Source organism: Protopterus annectens, chromosome 4.part1 (assembly GCF_019279795.1).
Source record: "Protopterus annectens isolate FY-2018-M chromosome 4.part1, PAN1.0, whole genome shotgun sequence".
NCBI lineage: Eukaryota > Metazoa > Chordata > Ceratodontiformes > Protopteridae > Protopterus > Protopterus annectens.
In genome coordinates this window covers 415,017,026-415,033,856 of record NC_056734.1, presented here as the reverse complement: position 1 = coordinate 415,033,856, position 16,831 = coordinate 415,017,026, and the positions used below count along the sequence as shown (strand labels likewise).

At 43.6% G+C, this 16,831-nt stretch overlaps 1 protein-coding gene across 1 annotated transcript in view; it reads right to left on the bottom strand.

Annotated features, from left to right (window-relative positions):
- Positions 1 to 16,831, bottom strand: part of UGGT1 (UDP-glucose glycoprotein glucosyltransferase 1) — a gene marked incomplete in the record, with an annotated part of 2,149,769 nt that overhangs the window by 1,306,873 nt on the left and 826,065 nt on the right.

Below are 16,831 nucleotides of genomic sequence, written 5' to 3'. Positions count from 1 at the left end.
ATGAGCAGGTTGTCCAGGTAAGGAAAGACCTCTATCCCTTTCAACTTGCAGAAAGCAATCACAGAAGCGAGACATTAGGTGAAGACCCTTTAGGCAAAAGAGAGGACAAAGTGCAAAGCAGAGAACTGAAAATGCCAGGAAGCAACAGAGAAATGTAAACTTCCTGAAAAGAGGATGAATGGAAGGGTGTAGATAAGCATCCTGCAGATCCAGGGAAACTAGAAAAACCTGAAGTAGCAGAAGAGGAAGCAAGGTTTGAAGAGATAGCATCCGAAAGGAAGGGACCTTCAAAAAAGTGTTTTAGTTGAGAAAGATCCAGAATGGGTCTCCAGGTGCCTTTTTTTTTCCAGGGGGACAAGTACATTCTGGAGAAAAAAGCCCTCCCCCCTCTGAGGAGCTGGAAACTCTTGAATAGCTCCTTGAGCCAACAGGCCCTGAAGCACCTCTGGGGGAAAAAAGGAGGGTTGTTCCTAAGGAGGCTGAAAAATGCCTAAAAAAGGGGGAAAAGAGATTTCCAAACCATGTAATAACCCTGGTGAATTATGGAACAAACCCAGGAGTCGAGTGATTTTTAACCAAATAGGAAGAGACAGGGAAAGATGCAGAGACAGAGGAATGTGGCTGAGAAGAACAGGATAGAGAGACGGCACCTTTTGTCAGGAAAAGGAGGCGTCTGAGTAGGAGGAGTTTGGGTAGTCTTAAAAGGGGTTTCTACCATCCTTTTTACCTTTGGGGGGAGGCCAAGACTGTCTTCTAACAAATGCAGGCTTAATAGTGCAATTCCTTTGAAATCTGGGGAAAGGCAATACAAAAATATGCTTCAACGCCTGTAAGGCCTTTTTCTTGCAGGGACTTCAGCAGTACTAAACAAATGTTTACCATCCAGAGGAGTATATCATCAGGCAAAGGCTGAAGTCTGAGCCAGGAATATCTCCTCAAAACAGAACCAAAAGCAGCAGCCCTAGATGAAGCATCACTCACATCGTAGCTGCAATTAATGGAATGGCGAGCAACTTGGGAAGACGTCCCAAGCAAGGAAAGTGCAGAGGCCTTCCCCTCAGAATCAGGAAGATCTGAAAGAGCCTGAATGGCCCAATAGAGAAGAGCCACAACATATCTGGTCATGTGTGTTTGATAGTTCACAGCTCTAAAGGCCAGGGTAGCAGAAGTATACACTTTCTGACCTAGCCTCTCTATGGTTCTGTTGCCCTTGTCAGAAGGAAGCAATTTTGTAGAAGGCATTCAGAGGGTTTATTAGAGGCAATTAATAACACTGAAGGGTCAACCGAAGGGGACCTATAAAGAAACTTACAATCATCAGGCACTTTATAAAACCTATCAGGTTTCTTGTGAGCAGGGAGCTGGAAATCAGGAGCCTGAGAAGCAGTGGAAACTGCATCTAGCAAGGCAGCAAAACAGGAGACTCCATCTGCAAAAGCGCATAGTGCCTCTTCTGAGCATAAGACACCTGAGTGTAGTCCCATTTGAAAAACTCCATCATTGTGGAAATAGTGTCACCTGTGAGAGAGGGGAGCTTTGAGCAGCCTATCTGTCCCTGGAGGAGTGGTTTCAGCCCAGAAATTAGTAGTTTATTGGCCATTTTGGGCTAATTTCTATCTCTTTCATTTCCCTGCTATAAATACCATATTTTCCCGGTTTTGCGTACCGTTAGCTAGGGTAAAACTATTCCCGGCTCCACAAAGTCTCCTCTTCAATTTTTCCCTTGGAACTAGACAAACTTTCAACTTAAGCACTCAAGCCATTCATTTCTCAGCCCGGCACTTGCTCAAAACTTATAGCAAGCACTTGTACACCCTAGCACTAGACCCTCCTGTACTGTACGGAAGGACAAGGCTCTCTAGTCAACCTTACCAGCCATCCAGTAAAACAATTCACTGTACCTATCCAGGCATGTCCAAAGGGCAGTTTCAGGTGTACTCTCCTGTCCAACTGGTGACTCTGGGCATTTTGAGGCAATGTAACAGCTGCCTCATGTACACAGACAACCCTCTCCTCCTACCACCAAACACTAATACATGCGAGAGATGCAGTTATACAGCCAAACTAGAGGCTAAGCTCTCTCAACCCAAGACTGGATCAGACAGTCAAGAGGAGAAGGGAAATACTTTCATCACACCACCAGTCTTACAAAGACCCATTAAACCAGCACCGGCAAAAAACACACATATACATGGAAACATACTCGAAGGCTCTAAATAAAAATCTGCAAAACCAACAGAGACCTCCAAAGCAAACATCCAAGCAACCTCCACCACCCAACACAAACCATGAAACACATACTTCACAAAACCAGTGTGCCATGCAATCACAGCCCTTAAGGCAAAATAACATACCCAACATACTAGTAATAGGCGACTCTATAGTCAGGCACACTGACGTCCCACTCACTAGGCTGAATAAGGAGAAGGTTACTTTTAGCTGCCTGTCAGGTGCCAGGATCCGCCACATAACACAAGCACTCAGGTCACTCCAGAACAAGTACAAATATGACTCTGTCATTGTCCATGTTGGTGTGAATGACCTGAGCCATACCTCCCTAGACTACATGAAAAGCGACATGGAAGACCTCTCTGATCACGTAGCCCAGGCCGGTATGACCCAGAGTAGCATCCTGCCTTCACCAAGAATGATACCATGGTATAAAGAAAAAATTTTCAATTTCAACAACTGGCTAAGTTTCTGGTGTCATTCAAAGGGGATCCAGTGTCTGTCCACCTGGGATGACATGCTCGACAAGCCACGCTGCTTCGCTAGAGATGGCTTGCACCTGTCACCCTTAGGCTTTCGAATACTTGCCAAGGCTCTTGCCACCCCCATAGTGCCTTTTTTAGGCAAGAATCAAAAGACAAACCCACCGCCGTAAATAGCACAAGTAACAAAAAAACTGAGGGTAATGCTACTCAATGCCAGAAGTCTAAACCTCAAAATGCACGCACTCGAGGCACTCCTCAGTATGGAGAAAATCGATATATGTGCAGTAACAGAAACCTGGTTTAAGGCTCTAGAAAGCACCCCAACACTACCAGGCTACAACTCATACCATACATTTCGGCCACAGAACCCAAACCAAAATACAAAAAGGGGGCGTATCCATATTCATCAAGGATACCCACACCTCCAGGTTAGTGGCACAGCACGATGCTTCAGAGATCATCCACGTGCAACTAACAATGGGCAAAACAGCAATTCAAATTGTAGCTTGCTACAGATCACCCACCATGTTCCAGGACCCCCATTCCGCATTTCTGGAAACATAAATGTCCGACCAAACACCCTAATATTGGGTGATTTCAATTACCCAAACATTAACCGGGAGAACTACTCAAGTACCAACTCCCTTGCCCAACTTTTCCTAGAATTTATAAACTCAAACGCCCTGGTTCAACTGGTCAACACTCTCACCAGAGGTGACAACATATTGGACCTGGTCATCACCAACATGGGCAACCAGTGTTCCACACCAGAGGTCAACCCCTCGCTGGTTAGATCTGACCATAAACAAATCACTTTGGATATCCGTATTCCACCCCCAACCCCAGACAAGAAGGCCACCATGAAAACCTTTTCAAAAGTAAACTTCACGTTACTTAAGACAGAGGTGGAAAGTTTCAAAGACCCCATGCTGAAGGATAACACTGTCCAAGCTGCAAATTCCTTTACTAATACATTCTACAGGCAGCTACAAGAATGCATGGATCGTGCCATCCCAAGCAAAACCAAGACTCATTCCTCCAAGAAAAGGAAACCAGTCTGGTGGACTCCTGCCATAAACAAGGTATACAATAGAAGGAGGAAACTAGTACAGAAAAGAGTAAAATTCCAAGAAGGGAAGACATTCCTGATCAGCATCAGCAAGAAACTACGATCCCTCACAAAATCATCCAAGGCGAGCTTTGAAAGAAAAATTGCCAAGGACTCCAAAGATGACCACAAGGCATTCTTTAGCTATGTCAAGAATCTAAGTGACAATGCTCGGATTTGCTTGGAGTTAGTGCAGAATGGCACAAAATACACTGAACCAACCGATATCGCCAACATCCTGGCAGACAGGTTCAGTGCAAACTTCACCCCCTCTCACCCCCAAATGGGCCCATAACCATACCAGAAGAATGTAGAGTCCCTGAAATCATAGACACTCGGGTTAAAACAGCCCTCTCCAAAGTCAAAAACTCAGCATCAATGGGACGGTGTCCCAGGTTGCATCCTACACGAGCTCAAAGACAAACTAACCCCTCACCTAAACACACTGTTCAAACTCAGCCTCTCCACAGGCTACATACCCAAAGAGTGGCACACAGCAACGGTTATTCCGCTCCACAAAGGTGGAGCCACAACAGACCCCGGGAACTATCGCCCTATAAGCCTGACTAGCTTGGTCTGCAAGGCTATGGAGCACATCATCATGGAACTCATTAACAGAGACATTGGGAACCTTCAAACACTGGACGCTACCCAGTTTGACTTTACGGGCAGATCATGCCTCCTAAACCTGGTGGACTTCTTTGAGACAGTTACCAAGGCTACAGATGAGGGAAAGGTGGTACACACAGCCTACCTAGACCTCGCTAAGGCCTTCGACACCATTCCCCATTCTGGTATTATAGACAAGCTCACCAGCCTGAACATAAACCCCTACATCACAAGGTGGGTTGCCAACTGGCTCACGGACACAACCCACATGGTAAGAGATGTGGGAGCTAGGTCCGTCTCTAAACCAGTTACAAGTGGTGTTTCCCCACGGCTCAGTCCTAGGACCCCTCCTGTTTGGCATATATTTCTCAGAGATACAGGCAAGCACAGGAGGACTATGGCTGACCAAGTTCACAGACGACTGCAAACTAGGGGCTATAATTGACTCTCAGACTGACACAGACATCCTCCAAAAGGGTCTCACTGAGACGGATACCTGGTGTCAAAATCATGGCCTCAAGCTAAATGCCAAAAAGTGCATAGTCATCCCCTTTGGAAAAAACAAAGTACCCACAAACTACCACATAGGTGGTAGTCCCCTAAATACGGAAGACGTAATAAGGGATCTGGGGACCCAAGTAGATAGTAATCTCACCTTTGATAATCACATTGCCAAAGTGGTTAGAAAATCCTTCTATGTGGCCCACCTAATCACAAAAGGGATCACATCCAGATCAAAAGAGGTCATTGTGCCCCTCTACTCATCACTCCTCAGACCCATCTTAAGAGTACAATGCCCCATTTGGGATGTACCTTACAAGACACCTGCAACAGCTGGAAAGACCACAGAAGTACCCCACCAAGAAGATCAATGGCCTCAGATGCCCTATGCTGCTCGACTGAAGAAACTCCAGTTGTACTTGGTTGCATACCGCCTACTCAGAGGTGATCTCTGCCTGACATACAAGGTCATGTCCAACCCAGAACTGATGGACATGCTCCACCTAAAGAAAACCTTATCCCCTCGAGCCACACGCTCTAGGGATCTAAACTTCACCACAACAATAAATAGGACGTGCTGGAGGGATAGATTCCTGTCCCAGAGACTTCCCATGCTTTGGAACAAGATCCCAGTCTACAAGAACTCCTCGCTAACACTGTTCACAAGAATCTAACAAAAAGACTTTAAACTAATAAAAAGTAAAAAACACTGGTGATACCAAAGTAAAATCACCAAGACTTTTATTTGAAGTTCTACATAGAACTGTCTAAGCGCTTTCACCCTTGTAGGGCTTCTTCAGAGTCAGTTATCACATTTAAACACAGCCATTAAATACAGATACCAATTAGTAGTGCAATCAATAGATAATTAGATACAATAAATCCATCTTCCCATTCATCAAATTTTAACCCTTGCATTGCCGTTAAACTGGTTTTACATGTTTGTGTCAGTAAACACCAACTTGTTTTACATTGGTGACTTGTACAAGTTGTTTTAATATCAAAGCCACAATAATGTACTAGTGTAAAGATTCCAGTACTACTATATCTCAACTAAAACCATAGGTGTATAAGTGCAATGTTGAAAATAAGCATGCACAATATATAAGATTAATTTAAATGTATTAAAAAATCCATACAAAAATGTACACAGAAAAAAATCAAAAGAACTCTCTGTTGTTACTGTATATCAAATACAAGCAGCCTTGTGCTTCAATATACACGCTAAAGATAGGGTGTCATTAATGCCAGGTGCACTACTTGCATCTAGTCGCACCTGCCACATACATTCCCTGACCTCCAACATGGTTTTATAATCCCCCCAAAATCCTTTGTGTAAAGTCTGTCTATAATGAAAAATATTTTTTTTTAAATTTGTGCAATCTTTAGTGTGGTTATATAAAGAGTTAGTTGATTTTTTTATTTTTGATGTCCCTGTTGTGTTCTAGAATTCTTTGTCTCAATTTTCTTGTAGTCATGCCTACATAAAAGGCTGGACAGGATAAACAAGTAGCCAAGTAAATAACCATTTTGGTGTTACAATTACAATAACCAGGACTCCTCAATGTCCTCTTAAAATTCCCCACAGAAACATATGGGCCATCACTGATGTGTTTGTATGCTTTGCAATTACCACATTTGGCCATCTTAGGAGGCCTCTGACCAGTGGACAAAGGTATTCTCTCTAAATGTTCTTTGATGTTTAAACCCCTGCTGTTAATGAAAAGGGGGAACTTCCTTAGTGTGTCTTGCATATCAATGGGAAGTATACTTTCCCATGTCCATTGGATGATGTTTTTAACTTCAGTGGCCATAGGATTGGAAAGGCACCCGAGAAGAGCTAGATGAGTTTATAAGTTATTTAAACAACACAACTACATTTTTGAAATTCACCAATAAGGCGGATAGAAACATCATTGACTACCTGGACCTACGATTATACATCAAAGAAGGGAAGATAGAATCCAATTTTTTTAGGAAGAAAACATACAGTAATTCATTTTTACACTATGACAGTTGCCACCTTCACTATGTCAAGAAAAACGTGGCCAAAGGCCAGATGATTAGGGTGTCACGTATTGTAAGGGACAACACTAGATTTCTGGAAGAACTGGAGGTATTAATTGATATGTTTGCCCAAAGGGGTTACCCTATGGATGTACTAACCACTGTTAAACAAGATATTAGAAGGCCTACAGATTTTAGGCCCATTCTGGCAGATAACCAAAGGGATGCAGACAACAACATTAATAAACAAAAAGTGAGAAACATTCCAATTGGTATGGTTTTACAACACAATCCTATGGCCACTGAAGTTAAAAACATCATCCAATGGACATGGGAAAGTATTCTTCCCATTGATATGCAAGACACACTAGGGAAGTTCCCCCTTTTCATTAACAGCAGGGGTTTAAACATCAAAGAACATTTAGAGAGAATACCTTTGTCCACTGGTCAAAGGCCTCCTAAGACGGCCAAATGTGGTAATTGCAAAGCATGCAAACACATCAATGATGGCCCACATGTTTCTGTGGGGAATTTTAAGAGGACATTGAGGAGTCCTGGTTATTGTAATTGTAACACCAAAATGGTTATTTACTTGGCTACTTGTTTATCCTGTCCAGCCTTTTATGTAGGCATGACTACAAGAAAATTGAGACAAAGAATTCTAGAACACAACAGGGACATCAAAAATAAAAAATCAACTAACTCTTTATATAACCACACTAAAGATTGCACAAATTTAAAAAAAATGTATTTTTCATTATAGACAGACTTTACACAAAGGATTTTGGGGGGGGGGGGGTTATAATACCATGTTGGAGGTCAGGGAATGTATGTGGCAGGTGCGACTAGATGCAAGTAGTGAACCTGGCATTAATGACACCCTATCTTTGGCATGTATATTGAAGCACAAGGCTGCTTGTATTTGATATACAGTAACAACAGAGTGTTTTTTTGATTTTTTTCTGTGTACATTTTTGTACGGATTTTTTAATACATTTAAATTAATCTTATATATTGTGCTTTCTTATTTTCAACATTGCACTTATACACTACAGTTTTAGTTGAGATATAATAGTACTGGAATCTTTACACTAGTACATTATTGTGGCTTTGATATTAAAACAACTTGTACAAGTCACCAATGTAAAACAAGTTGGTGTTTACTGACACACAAACATGTAAAACCAGTTTAACGGCAATATAGGGGTTAAAATTTGATGAATGGGAAGATGGATTTATTGTATCTAATTATCTATTGATTGCACTACTAATTGGTATGTGTATATATCCACGGTAGTGGTGCTGCGGTAGCGCTGTCGCCTTACAGCAAGACGTTGTCCCGTTCAGTTCTCAGCTAGAGCGTCTTCTGTGTGGAGGCATGCGTGAATGGACATGCCTTCGTTGAAGGTTGCGCATCAGGGCTGGTAACTTGGCACGTAAAAATCCACTACCAAACGTTAGCAGACTGGAGTTCCGCTGTGGCGAACCCTAACCGGGATAAGCCGAAAGACACAACAATTTAATGGCTGTGTTTAAATATGATAACTGACTCTGAAGAAGCCCTACAAGTGTGAAAGCGCTTAGTCGGTTCTATGTATAACTTCAAATAAAAGTCTTGGTGATTTTACTTTGGTATCACCAGTGTTTTTTTACTCTTCAAAAGAAACCTTGACGAGTGGATGGGAAACAGAAAGTTTACCTTGGGGATCACTTCAGTGGCTCTGCTAGACAGAGGCACAGGGAACTAATCTAAGGGGACGGAGAAAGCCAACACATTCTGGCTAGGCTTATAAATGCCTTCAGGCAGATAGCCTAGTAGCCACCTATGAACCTAAAAGGAGAGTCAAGACTGATAGACTCTTCTTCCTCAGAGCCATAATCTAAGGGAAAAGGAATCTAAGAATAACTTTGAGATTCTTCATCAGATTCTGCATCCTCCTTTGAGGAATCCTGTTCTCTAGACCTCTTAAAAGCTGTAGAAGACCAAGGAGGAGCAGAAACAGAAACCCCCTTTGGAGGCTTTAAAGCCATATGGGCATTGAACAGGCCTTGAGTGAAGTTTTGCAATTCACTCTGAGGGTCTTGGGAGCAAGAGAAATGTGCTTTGTTTTCTGTTTCTTTTTGACAGGGATGTCAGCTTTTAACACCTTAGGAGGATTTGGCCCCTGATGACATTCTATTACTGTAGACAGAATCTCTTCCCTTACTAACATCTGAGGAACACCCCTAGCCCTTTTGGTAATTATTAGCCGCAATTCCCCCTGTACATCCGAGGTGGATGTCTGCAGAGCCTCCATGGATGTGCGTGAAGTCAGATCCGTGCTGGCCTCCAAAGTGGTCGTGCCACAGGAATCCAACAAGGAAACCGGATGAACCTCCAGGCTTGCAGCCTCAAGAGAAATGTCCAGTGGAGGTGGTACAGTTGAAGAATTCTATTGAGCTTTCTTGGTCTTCTTTGCAGATGGCCAATCCTCAGGCCAGGAAGATCCTTCCATAGTATCTTGAGCCAACAGTTTAAGTCAATGGTTTTCTAAATAAATAGTTGGGGACAAAAGCAGACTATACAACAACTTAGGGATGAAACCCTGTGGGGAAGGGTAGGAAGGGAAAGGGGAAGTGGTAACAGCTTTAAAAAAAAAAATCAAAAGTGGCGCAGGCAATCTCTTGTTTGGAAGACGGACTACTTATTTACTCCACTTTTTAGTCATGCCTGCCATAGCCTCTGCCTCCTTTTCAAGAGATCTTTCTCAAGACATTTACCTTGTTTGAGCTGCTCTAAATATGTCATCTGCACGTAAAAGCAATATTGCTTCAATGAAAAATTTCTAATATACTTTGGGACAGACAATAGAACATAATTTTGCAGCCAACAATATTTTTTTTCTTTTCCTCTAACCTTGGGAAAATATCTTAGGACTAGGGCTTATATAACAGGCGCTTTTCTGAGAATCCTTCAGAATTTGCCCCATGACATCTTCTGGCAAGGTTAGCTTCTCAGTCTGGAAAATCTCCCGATAAGCATATCAGCAAAAGCCACACTAGCACAAGTTATCAAGTCTCACAGCTTTTACTGCAGTTTCAGTTTCTACAATCAGTTTCTGCATGCATTGCATAACAAAAATGATAATGTAACAAGTAGGTCTGTCCTCTTATGTCCAAAGCTGGAGGAAGTACACAGATTTTATTTTAACATAATATATCCAGTACTCTACTTTCTTTATAACTAGGAAGGGTGTTATTGGCAGAAGCCAACTTAGGTCCTCTGGAGACATTTTAGAAAATGATCTCTAGATCATTTTCTGTTATGGTACTAAGACTTTTCCTCTACTAAGGAGGATCCAATTCTACAGAGGCACTTCAGAATTAATCTTCAAGTGCCTGAACACAGGAGGGACTGAGATTGGCTTAGGTGCCTCAGCTCCCAGCAATTCCAAGTATCTTTAATAACAGTTAGGCAACACCTACACTTAAAACATTATCTCATGAAATTTAACATTTCTATGAAGACTTTCTCAGGGTAAGGGGTGGAAGTACAAGCAATAGGCTCCTCTTCGTCAGTATCATATCCAATGGGGAGAAAGGGAAATAAACAGGAATATGCCAGATTTTACCTCTCCTCTTCCTCAACAGAGGTAGATGACTGTACTAGAAAAGGCTCCATTTTCCTTCTGGCAAAGGGAATGGGACCTAAAGCAGAAGGCACTGCAGGGGCATCACCAGTGCACTGGTGAAAGACTGTTTTGTCTGAAAGCTTTGTTCAACATTAAATTATTTGCATTTGTGGAAGATTGGTTTGCTTTTTTCGTTTTTGGATTTTTACCACTCTACACTTCACCAACGTGCTTGCCTTGGACTTATTCTAAAATCTTACACATAACAGCTGATATCCTACTCAGACGTACGGTCGCAGGAAGCACCTAAAAGTACAGTTTTGTACCTACCATAAATGTAGATGTTCGAGTGCTAATACAGCTGCAGTCATAACAGATGGGTTATCCTGCCGTCAGGCGGGTCCTCGGTCAGCCGAATTCCAAAGTCTAGGTCCGGCGTCGGATGTCGTCGCTTCTTCCCTGACGTCAGTGCGGCAGGGGTATAAAAGAACCAGCCGACGCCATTTTCTTCAGTTTTTCTTGCCCCAGATGTCAGGTGCCCCCAGAAGGAAGGCAAAACATGAATTTATGTAATAATGCAATGCAATATAATCAAAAAACAGTAGTTGCAAGCAAATACACCATAAAAGAATACCCCAATCAGGTTGTATGAGGAGGTGTTAGCCATTAGGCCTGTCCCAAGAGGGAAGGAGGGAGGAAACCTGGACTGCAGCTGTATTAGCACTCGAACATCTACATTTATGGTAGGTACAAAACTGTACTATGTTCATCGTGCATACAGCTGCAGTCATAACAGATGGGTAGAATCCCAAAGCTAAAAAAGGGGTGGTAGGCACTAAGTGGAACTAGGAGGAGCAAGGATGCCCTGCAAGACTGCAGTGGCAAAGCCCGCTCTAGATTTGGAGTATAATGGTAGGTGATAGTGCTTGGAGAAAGTATGCACAGAACTCCAAGTGGCTGCTTCCAAAATATCCTTGGTAGGAACCCCCCTGAGGAAAGCTGCAGAGGTAGCTGTGGCCCTTGTGGAGTGAGATCTGATGCTTGTAGGTACAGTTTTACCATGAAAAGAATAACAAAAGCATATGCAGTGGGCTATCCATTTTGAGATTGTCTGTTTGGAAATAGCCTTCCCTTGAGCACCTGTAGCATAGGACACAAAGAGTTGCTCTGATTTTCTGAATGGCTTTGTCCTGTCCAAGTAATAACGAAGCTGTCTGTGAATGTCCAAGGAATGTAGTAGTCTCTCCCCTTTGTTTTGTGGATTATGGTAAAAGGTAGGTAAGTGGATAGCCTGATTCAAGGCTGCACTGGATACTACCTTTGGCATAAAGGAAGGGTTGGTTCGTAAGGAAACTTTGTCCTGATGGAAAATGATGAAAGGCAGCACAGCCATGAGGGCTTGTAGTTCCGAAACCCTGTGTGCTGAGGTGGTAGCCAGAAGGAAGGCTGTTTTCCATGACAAAAATTGCAGTTCCGTTGAAGCAGCTGGCTCAAATGGAGGCAGGGTCAGTTTTTCTAGAATGAAATTGAGGTCCCAAGCAGGTACTGGTTGCTTCCTTGGGGGTTTTATATTCTTAGCCCCTCTGAGGAACTGTCTTAAGAGAGGATGAGAGAATAAAGGAGGATCAGTGTTGTATTGAGCAGAAATGGCTGAGGCATGGATTTTGATGGAGGAGAATGAAAGTCCACTTCTTGGCATCTCAGCTAGGTACTGTAATATTTGAGGTAAATTCAGTATTCCAGGATTCTGTCCCTTTTTCTGATTCCAGGCACAAAACCATTTCCATTTTGCGGAGTAGGCTTTTCTAGTAGAAGGCCTTCTGGCCTCCAAAATGACATCCTGCACCTCCTTGGAGAGAAGGTCTGTTGTGAATTTAAGGAATCCTCCATGCGGCTAGATTGAGTGTTTTCAGCTGACTGTGAAGAGTTTTGAAGTTGTGCTGGGTTAACAGAAGAGGCATTAGAAGCAGGATCCATGGTGGGGAATGCATCAGGCTCCTCAGGAGTGGGTACCAGTGTTGTCTTGGCCAGTCTGGAGCAATGAGAATCATCTCTGGTTTGTCTGCTCTGGCTTTTAATAGAACTTTGGGCAGCAGAGGAAGAGGTGGAAAGGCATAAACCGTCATTGTCGTCCAACTGAAAGAAAGTGCGTCCACTTTCCAGGCCTGTGGATGATAGGTCCTTGAGCAGAATTTTGTCAATTGGTAATTTCTGTGGGTAGCAAAGCGATCTATATCTGGCCTTCCCCATGCTTGAATTATCTTTGCAAAAACTTGAGGATGCAACTTCCATTCGTGTGGATCTGTCATATTTCTGCTTAGGTTGTCTGCCAGCGTGTTTTCCTTGCCTGGCAGGAATTGTGCTTGAAGTTGGATTTGTAATTCCAGAGCCATGTTCCAAAGAGACATGGCTAGCCTGCACAGGGGATATGAATGGGTTCCTCCCTGTTTGTTTATGTACCACATCACTGTGGTGTTGTCTGTCCTTAATAGCTGGCCTGGATGCAGTAGGTCTTTGAAAGCCATAATAGCATTTTTTACTGCTAGCATTTCCTTTTGATTGATGTGTAGGTGCTTTTCTTTTTGGGACCATTTGCCCTGAATGCACTGATCTGTCATGTGCGCCCCCCAGGCGTAGTCCGAGGCATCTGTTGTGATGATTTGATTTGCTTGAGGCAGGCAGAAAGGGAGACCTATGTTTCTTTGGCATGCTTGAGTCCACCACAGAAATTCCTTTTGGAGACATGGAATCAGTGGTATAACTGTTTCCAAACTGTGGCTGTGTTGAGACCATAAGTTTTTTAGGTACCATTGAAGTTTCCTCACATGCAGCTTTGCACATGGGATTAGCAGGATGCAAGATGCCATGAATCCCAGAGCCCGCAGGATTTTCCTTGCAGTCAGCTAGTGAAGGTTGCCATTTTTCTGAAGTATTGAGATAGTTGCCCTTGTTTCTCTGGCGTGAGGTAGGCCCATCTGGGTGTTTGTATTCAAGCTGGCACCCAGGAAAATTATTACTTGAGAGGGTATTAGTTTTGATTTCTTTTTGTTGACTGTGTATCCCAGAGAGTTCAAAACTTTATTACAAACGCCAGATGTTTCAGAAGTAAGTGTTTGCTGTCCACTTGGATCAGGCAGTCGTCCAAATATGGGTATATTTGTATCCCTTGAAGTCTGCAGAAGGCAATTACTGATGCCAGGAATTTCATGAACACTCTGGGCGCAGTAGATAAGCCAAAGGGCAATGCAGAGAATTGATAATGGGTTGAACCTGCAAGAAATCTGAGGTATCTTCTGCAGTCTTGTCTGATAGGGACATGCAGGTATGCCTCCTTGAGGTACAATGTTACCAGCCAAGACTCCTTGCCCAGCATGGGAAGAAGCTGCTGTAATGTGAGCATCTCGAATTTTGGTACGAGTAAATATGTGCTTAGGATGGATAGGTCCAAAATAGGTCTCCAATCTTTGTCCTTCCCTGGTACCAGGAATAGTCTGGAATAAAAACCTTGACCCTGTTCTTGTGCAGGTACCTCTTGAATAGCTTTCATGTCCATGAGAGCTGAAATTTGTTTTTGTGCCTCTGCCCTTTGATTTTGTGGCAGGTTTGGCATGCCTCTCATTTTTGGAAGGGTGTGAAAGTGGAAACTGTAGCCTCTGTCTATAATGTCCAGGATCCATTTGTCTTTTGTGACAATATGCCAATTTTTCAAAAATAATGCCAGTTTTCCGCCTAAAGGTGCTGCCATTAGACCTTTGCTTGGCATGCAAAGGGGAAAGTCATTGTGTCTGCTTTCTGAATCGCTGTGATCTATCCTCTCCACCTCTTGGTGTAGGTGCTTGCCATTCTCTGCCTCTAAATGATCCTTGAGATTGCCCTCTACCCCTCGGGTGCCTGTATCTACCTCTTTGAGGTCTGCCCGTGGCTGGAAAGGACCAATTTTTTTAAGGCCAGTTTCTACTGAAACGTGGAGGTTGTACCTGTAGGAAATCTTTCACTGTTTGCATTGATCTTGCCTTTTCCTCCATTTTCTTTAATACCTCCTCAGCTTTAACACCAAACAATACATCTTTTTGAAGAGGAGCACCTAGTAATTTAGCTTTGACATGATCTGGTAAGGTTTGCTCTTTGAGCCAAGCATGTCTACGTATGACAGACCCTGTAACAGCAGCTCTACATGAGGCCTCTAAAGCATCAAAACCACATTGCAAGGTATGTTTACCCACTTGTTCTGCACTATGCCACAAATCCTGCAACTCCTTCAAGTCTGGTTGTTCAGGTTGTGACACTTTGTTTTTCAACTGAGATAACAAAAACTGTTGATACTTTAACATGTGGAACTGACAGTTTAATGTCCTCATGGTTAAAGTGGCCGAGGTGTATACCTTTTTCTCCCACCTTTCTAAAGCTCTGGAATCTCTCTGCAGGTAATGGATTTTTGGCAGTAGAGGCCTTAATTCCCTTGGGACCCTGTGAAATAGTTTCCGGGTCAGCAGCATGGCTTTTGTATAGGAATTGGTTTGAATCAGGAACCCGGTAATACCTGTCAAGCTTAACTGGAGCTGGTGGTAAAGAATCTGGGTTAAGGCTGGCCTCTGAATACACATCATCTAGTATGTCTAAGACAGGAGGGATAGCCAGAGGCCTGTGCTGAGGGAGCAAGAGGAAATCCCTGAGCCTTTTCTTGGAATCTGAGTGATCTTGGCCTTCCCAGTGGAAGTGTTCCCTCAAGGTATGCAAGGTTTCCCCAAAAGAATAGTCCTCGGGGGGGAGACAGAGGGAATGGACTCCTCTGCATTAGAATCTTCAAAAGGGGAGTATGAATGTTCCTGGTCTTCTGAATGTTCTGAAGTAATGGAAGCCTGGTCCGAGGAAGGGTATTCATCCTCCACTCTGGGCCTTTTGTCCGAGGGGGTTTGAGAACCCCTGATAAGAGTAATCAAATCCTCAGCCATTTTGAGCATCTGTTTTTTAGGCATGGGGCCTTGAGAGGGGCCCTGTGGAGCTTGTCTTTTAGTTTGCATGGCTGCTTTAGATTTAGTGTAAGCCTTAATGGAAAAAGAAGAAGAAGGCCTGAAGACACCTTGAGAGGTGGCAGACCTGTCTGAACTCTGAGTTTTCCCGCCAAGAGTGGCGTCGGTATCTGTAATTGGGGTGTGGGCCGAGGAGCCTGCGAACTCGGGCACAGAAGACACCGCTAATGAAGTGTCATCGGTAGTCAGGGGCTGCATAGGCGCCTCGCTGAGAACGGGAGCACCTGTAGTCGGCTTTAGCGTGGTGTCGGTAGAAGTCGCGGACCTCGTATGTCGGTCCTTATCTTTGCGTCTTTTACTCAAAACTTGAGTCGGGGTATCCGACGACAATGTAATTAAATTTTTTGCCAAAATAGTGTTGGGCGAACTCCGCCCGACGCTTAATAGTGCGTTTGTTGAAGCTAGTACAAAAACGACAGGCCGAGACGTCGTGGTCTGGGCCTAAGCAAGGAATGCAGAAGGAATGGAAATCCTTATGCGGTATTTGCTTCCCACACGAAATGCAATTATTAACTTTGTCTGACATCGGTCTGAGGCAAGAAAAGTTTCCCCAACGGGGTACTTAGCTTTCAAGAAGACTTCGGTTGAGAAATATTTGTAATCTCAGGAGCTGGCTGACCGGCACTTGCGAACTGCTTCTGCTTCGGGCACCGCGCAGCAAGAAAGACTGAAGAAAATGGCGTCAGCTGGTTCTTTTATACCCCTGCCGCACTGACGTCAGGGAAGAAGCGACAACATCCGACGCTGGACCTAGACTTTGGAATTCGGCCGACCGAGGACCCGCCTGACGGCAGGATAACCCATCTGTTATGACTGCAGCTGTATGCACGATGAACATCAAAATAAACACTGCTTGTGATGATCTTTACGGGGAGTCCGTCTCCTGCACGGTCATTTCCCCTTTCTGGATTACATGAAACCAACAACCAGAACAAGGCAAAACAAAGATAAGAAAATCAAAAAACCCCAATGGGGCACTTTTCTGAAAATAGTTTGGCAACTAGCAGGAGAACAAGCATTCAGACTGACGATCAAAGATGGCGTTCGGACTAGCAGCAAAGAAGTTCTGAAGATAGTGCGTCCAGACATTACCTTTATGCCCTACGTCATGCACAGGAAGAATGTGTGTGATGTACGGCATACCCATTGCAAACTAAAGGCTTTGGTATACTGCCTGGATGTTGGGCTACCCTAGGCAGGGCATCCCCACTATAAAGAATACTGCAACAGTGATATGGAAGATTTGCCCAG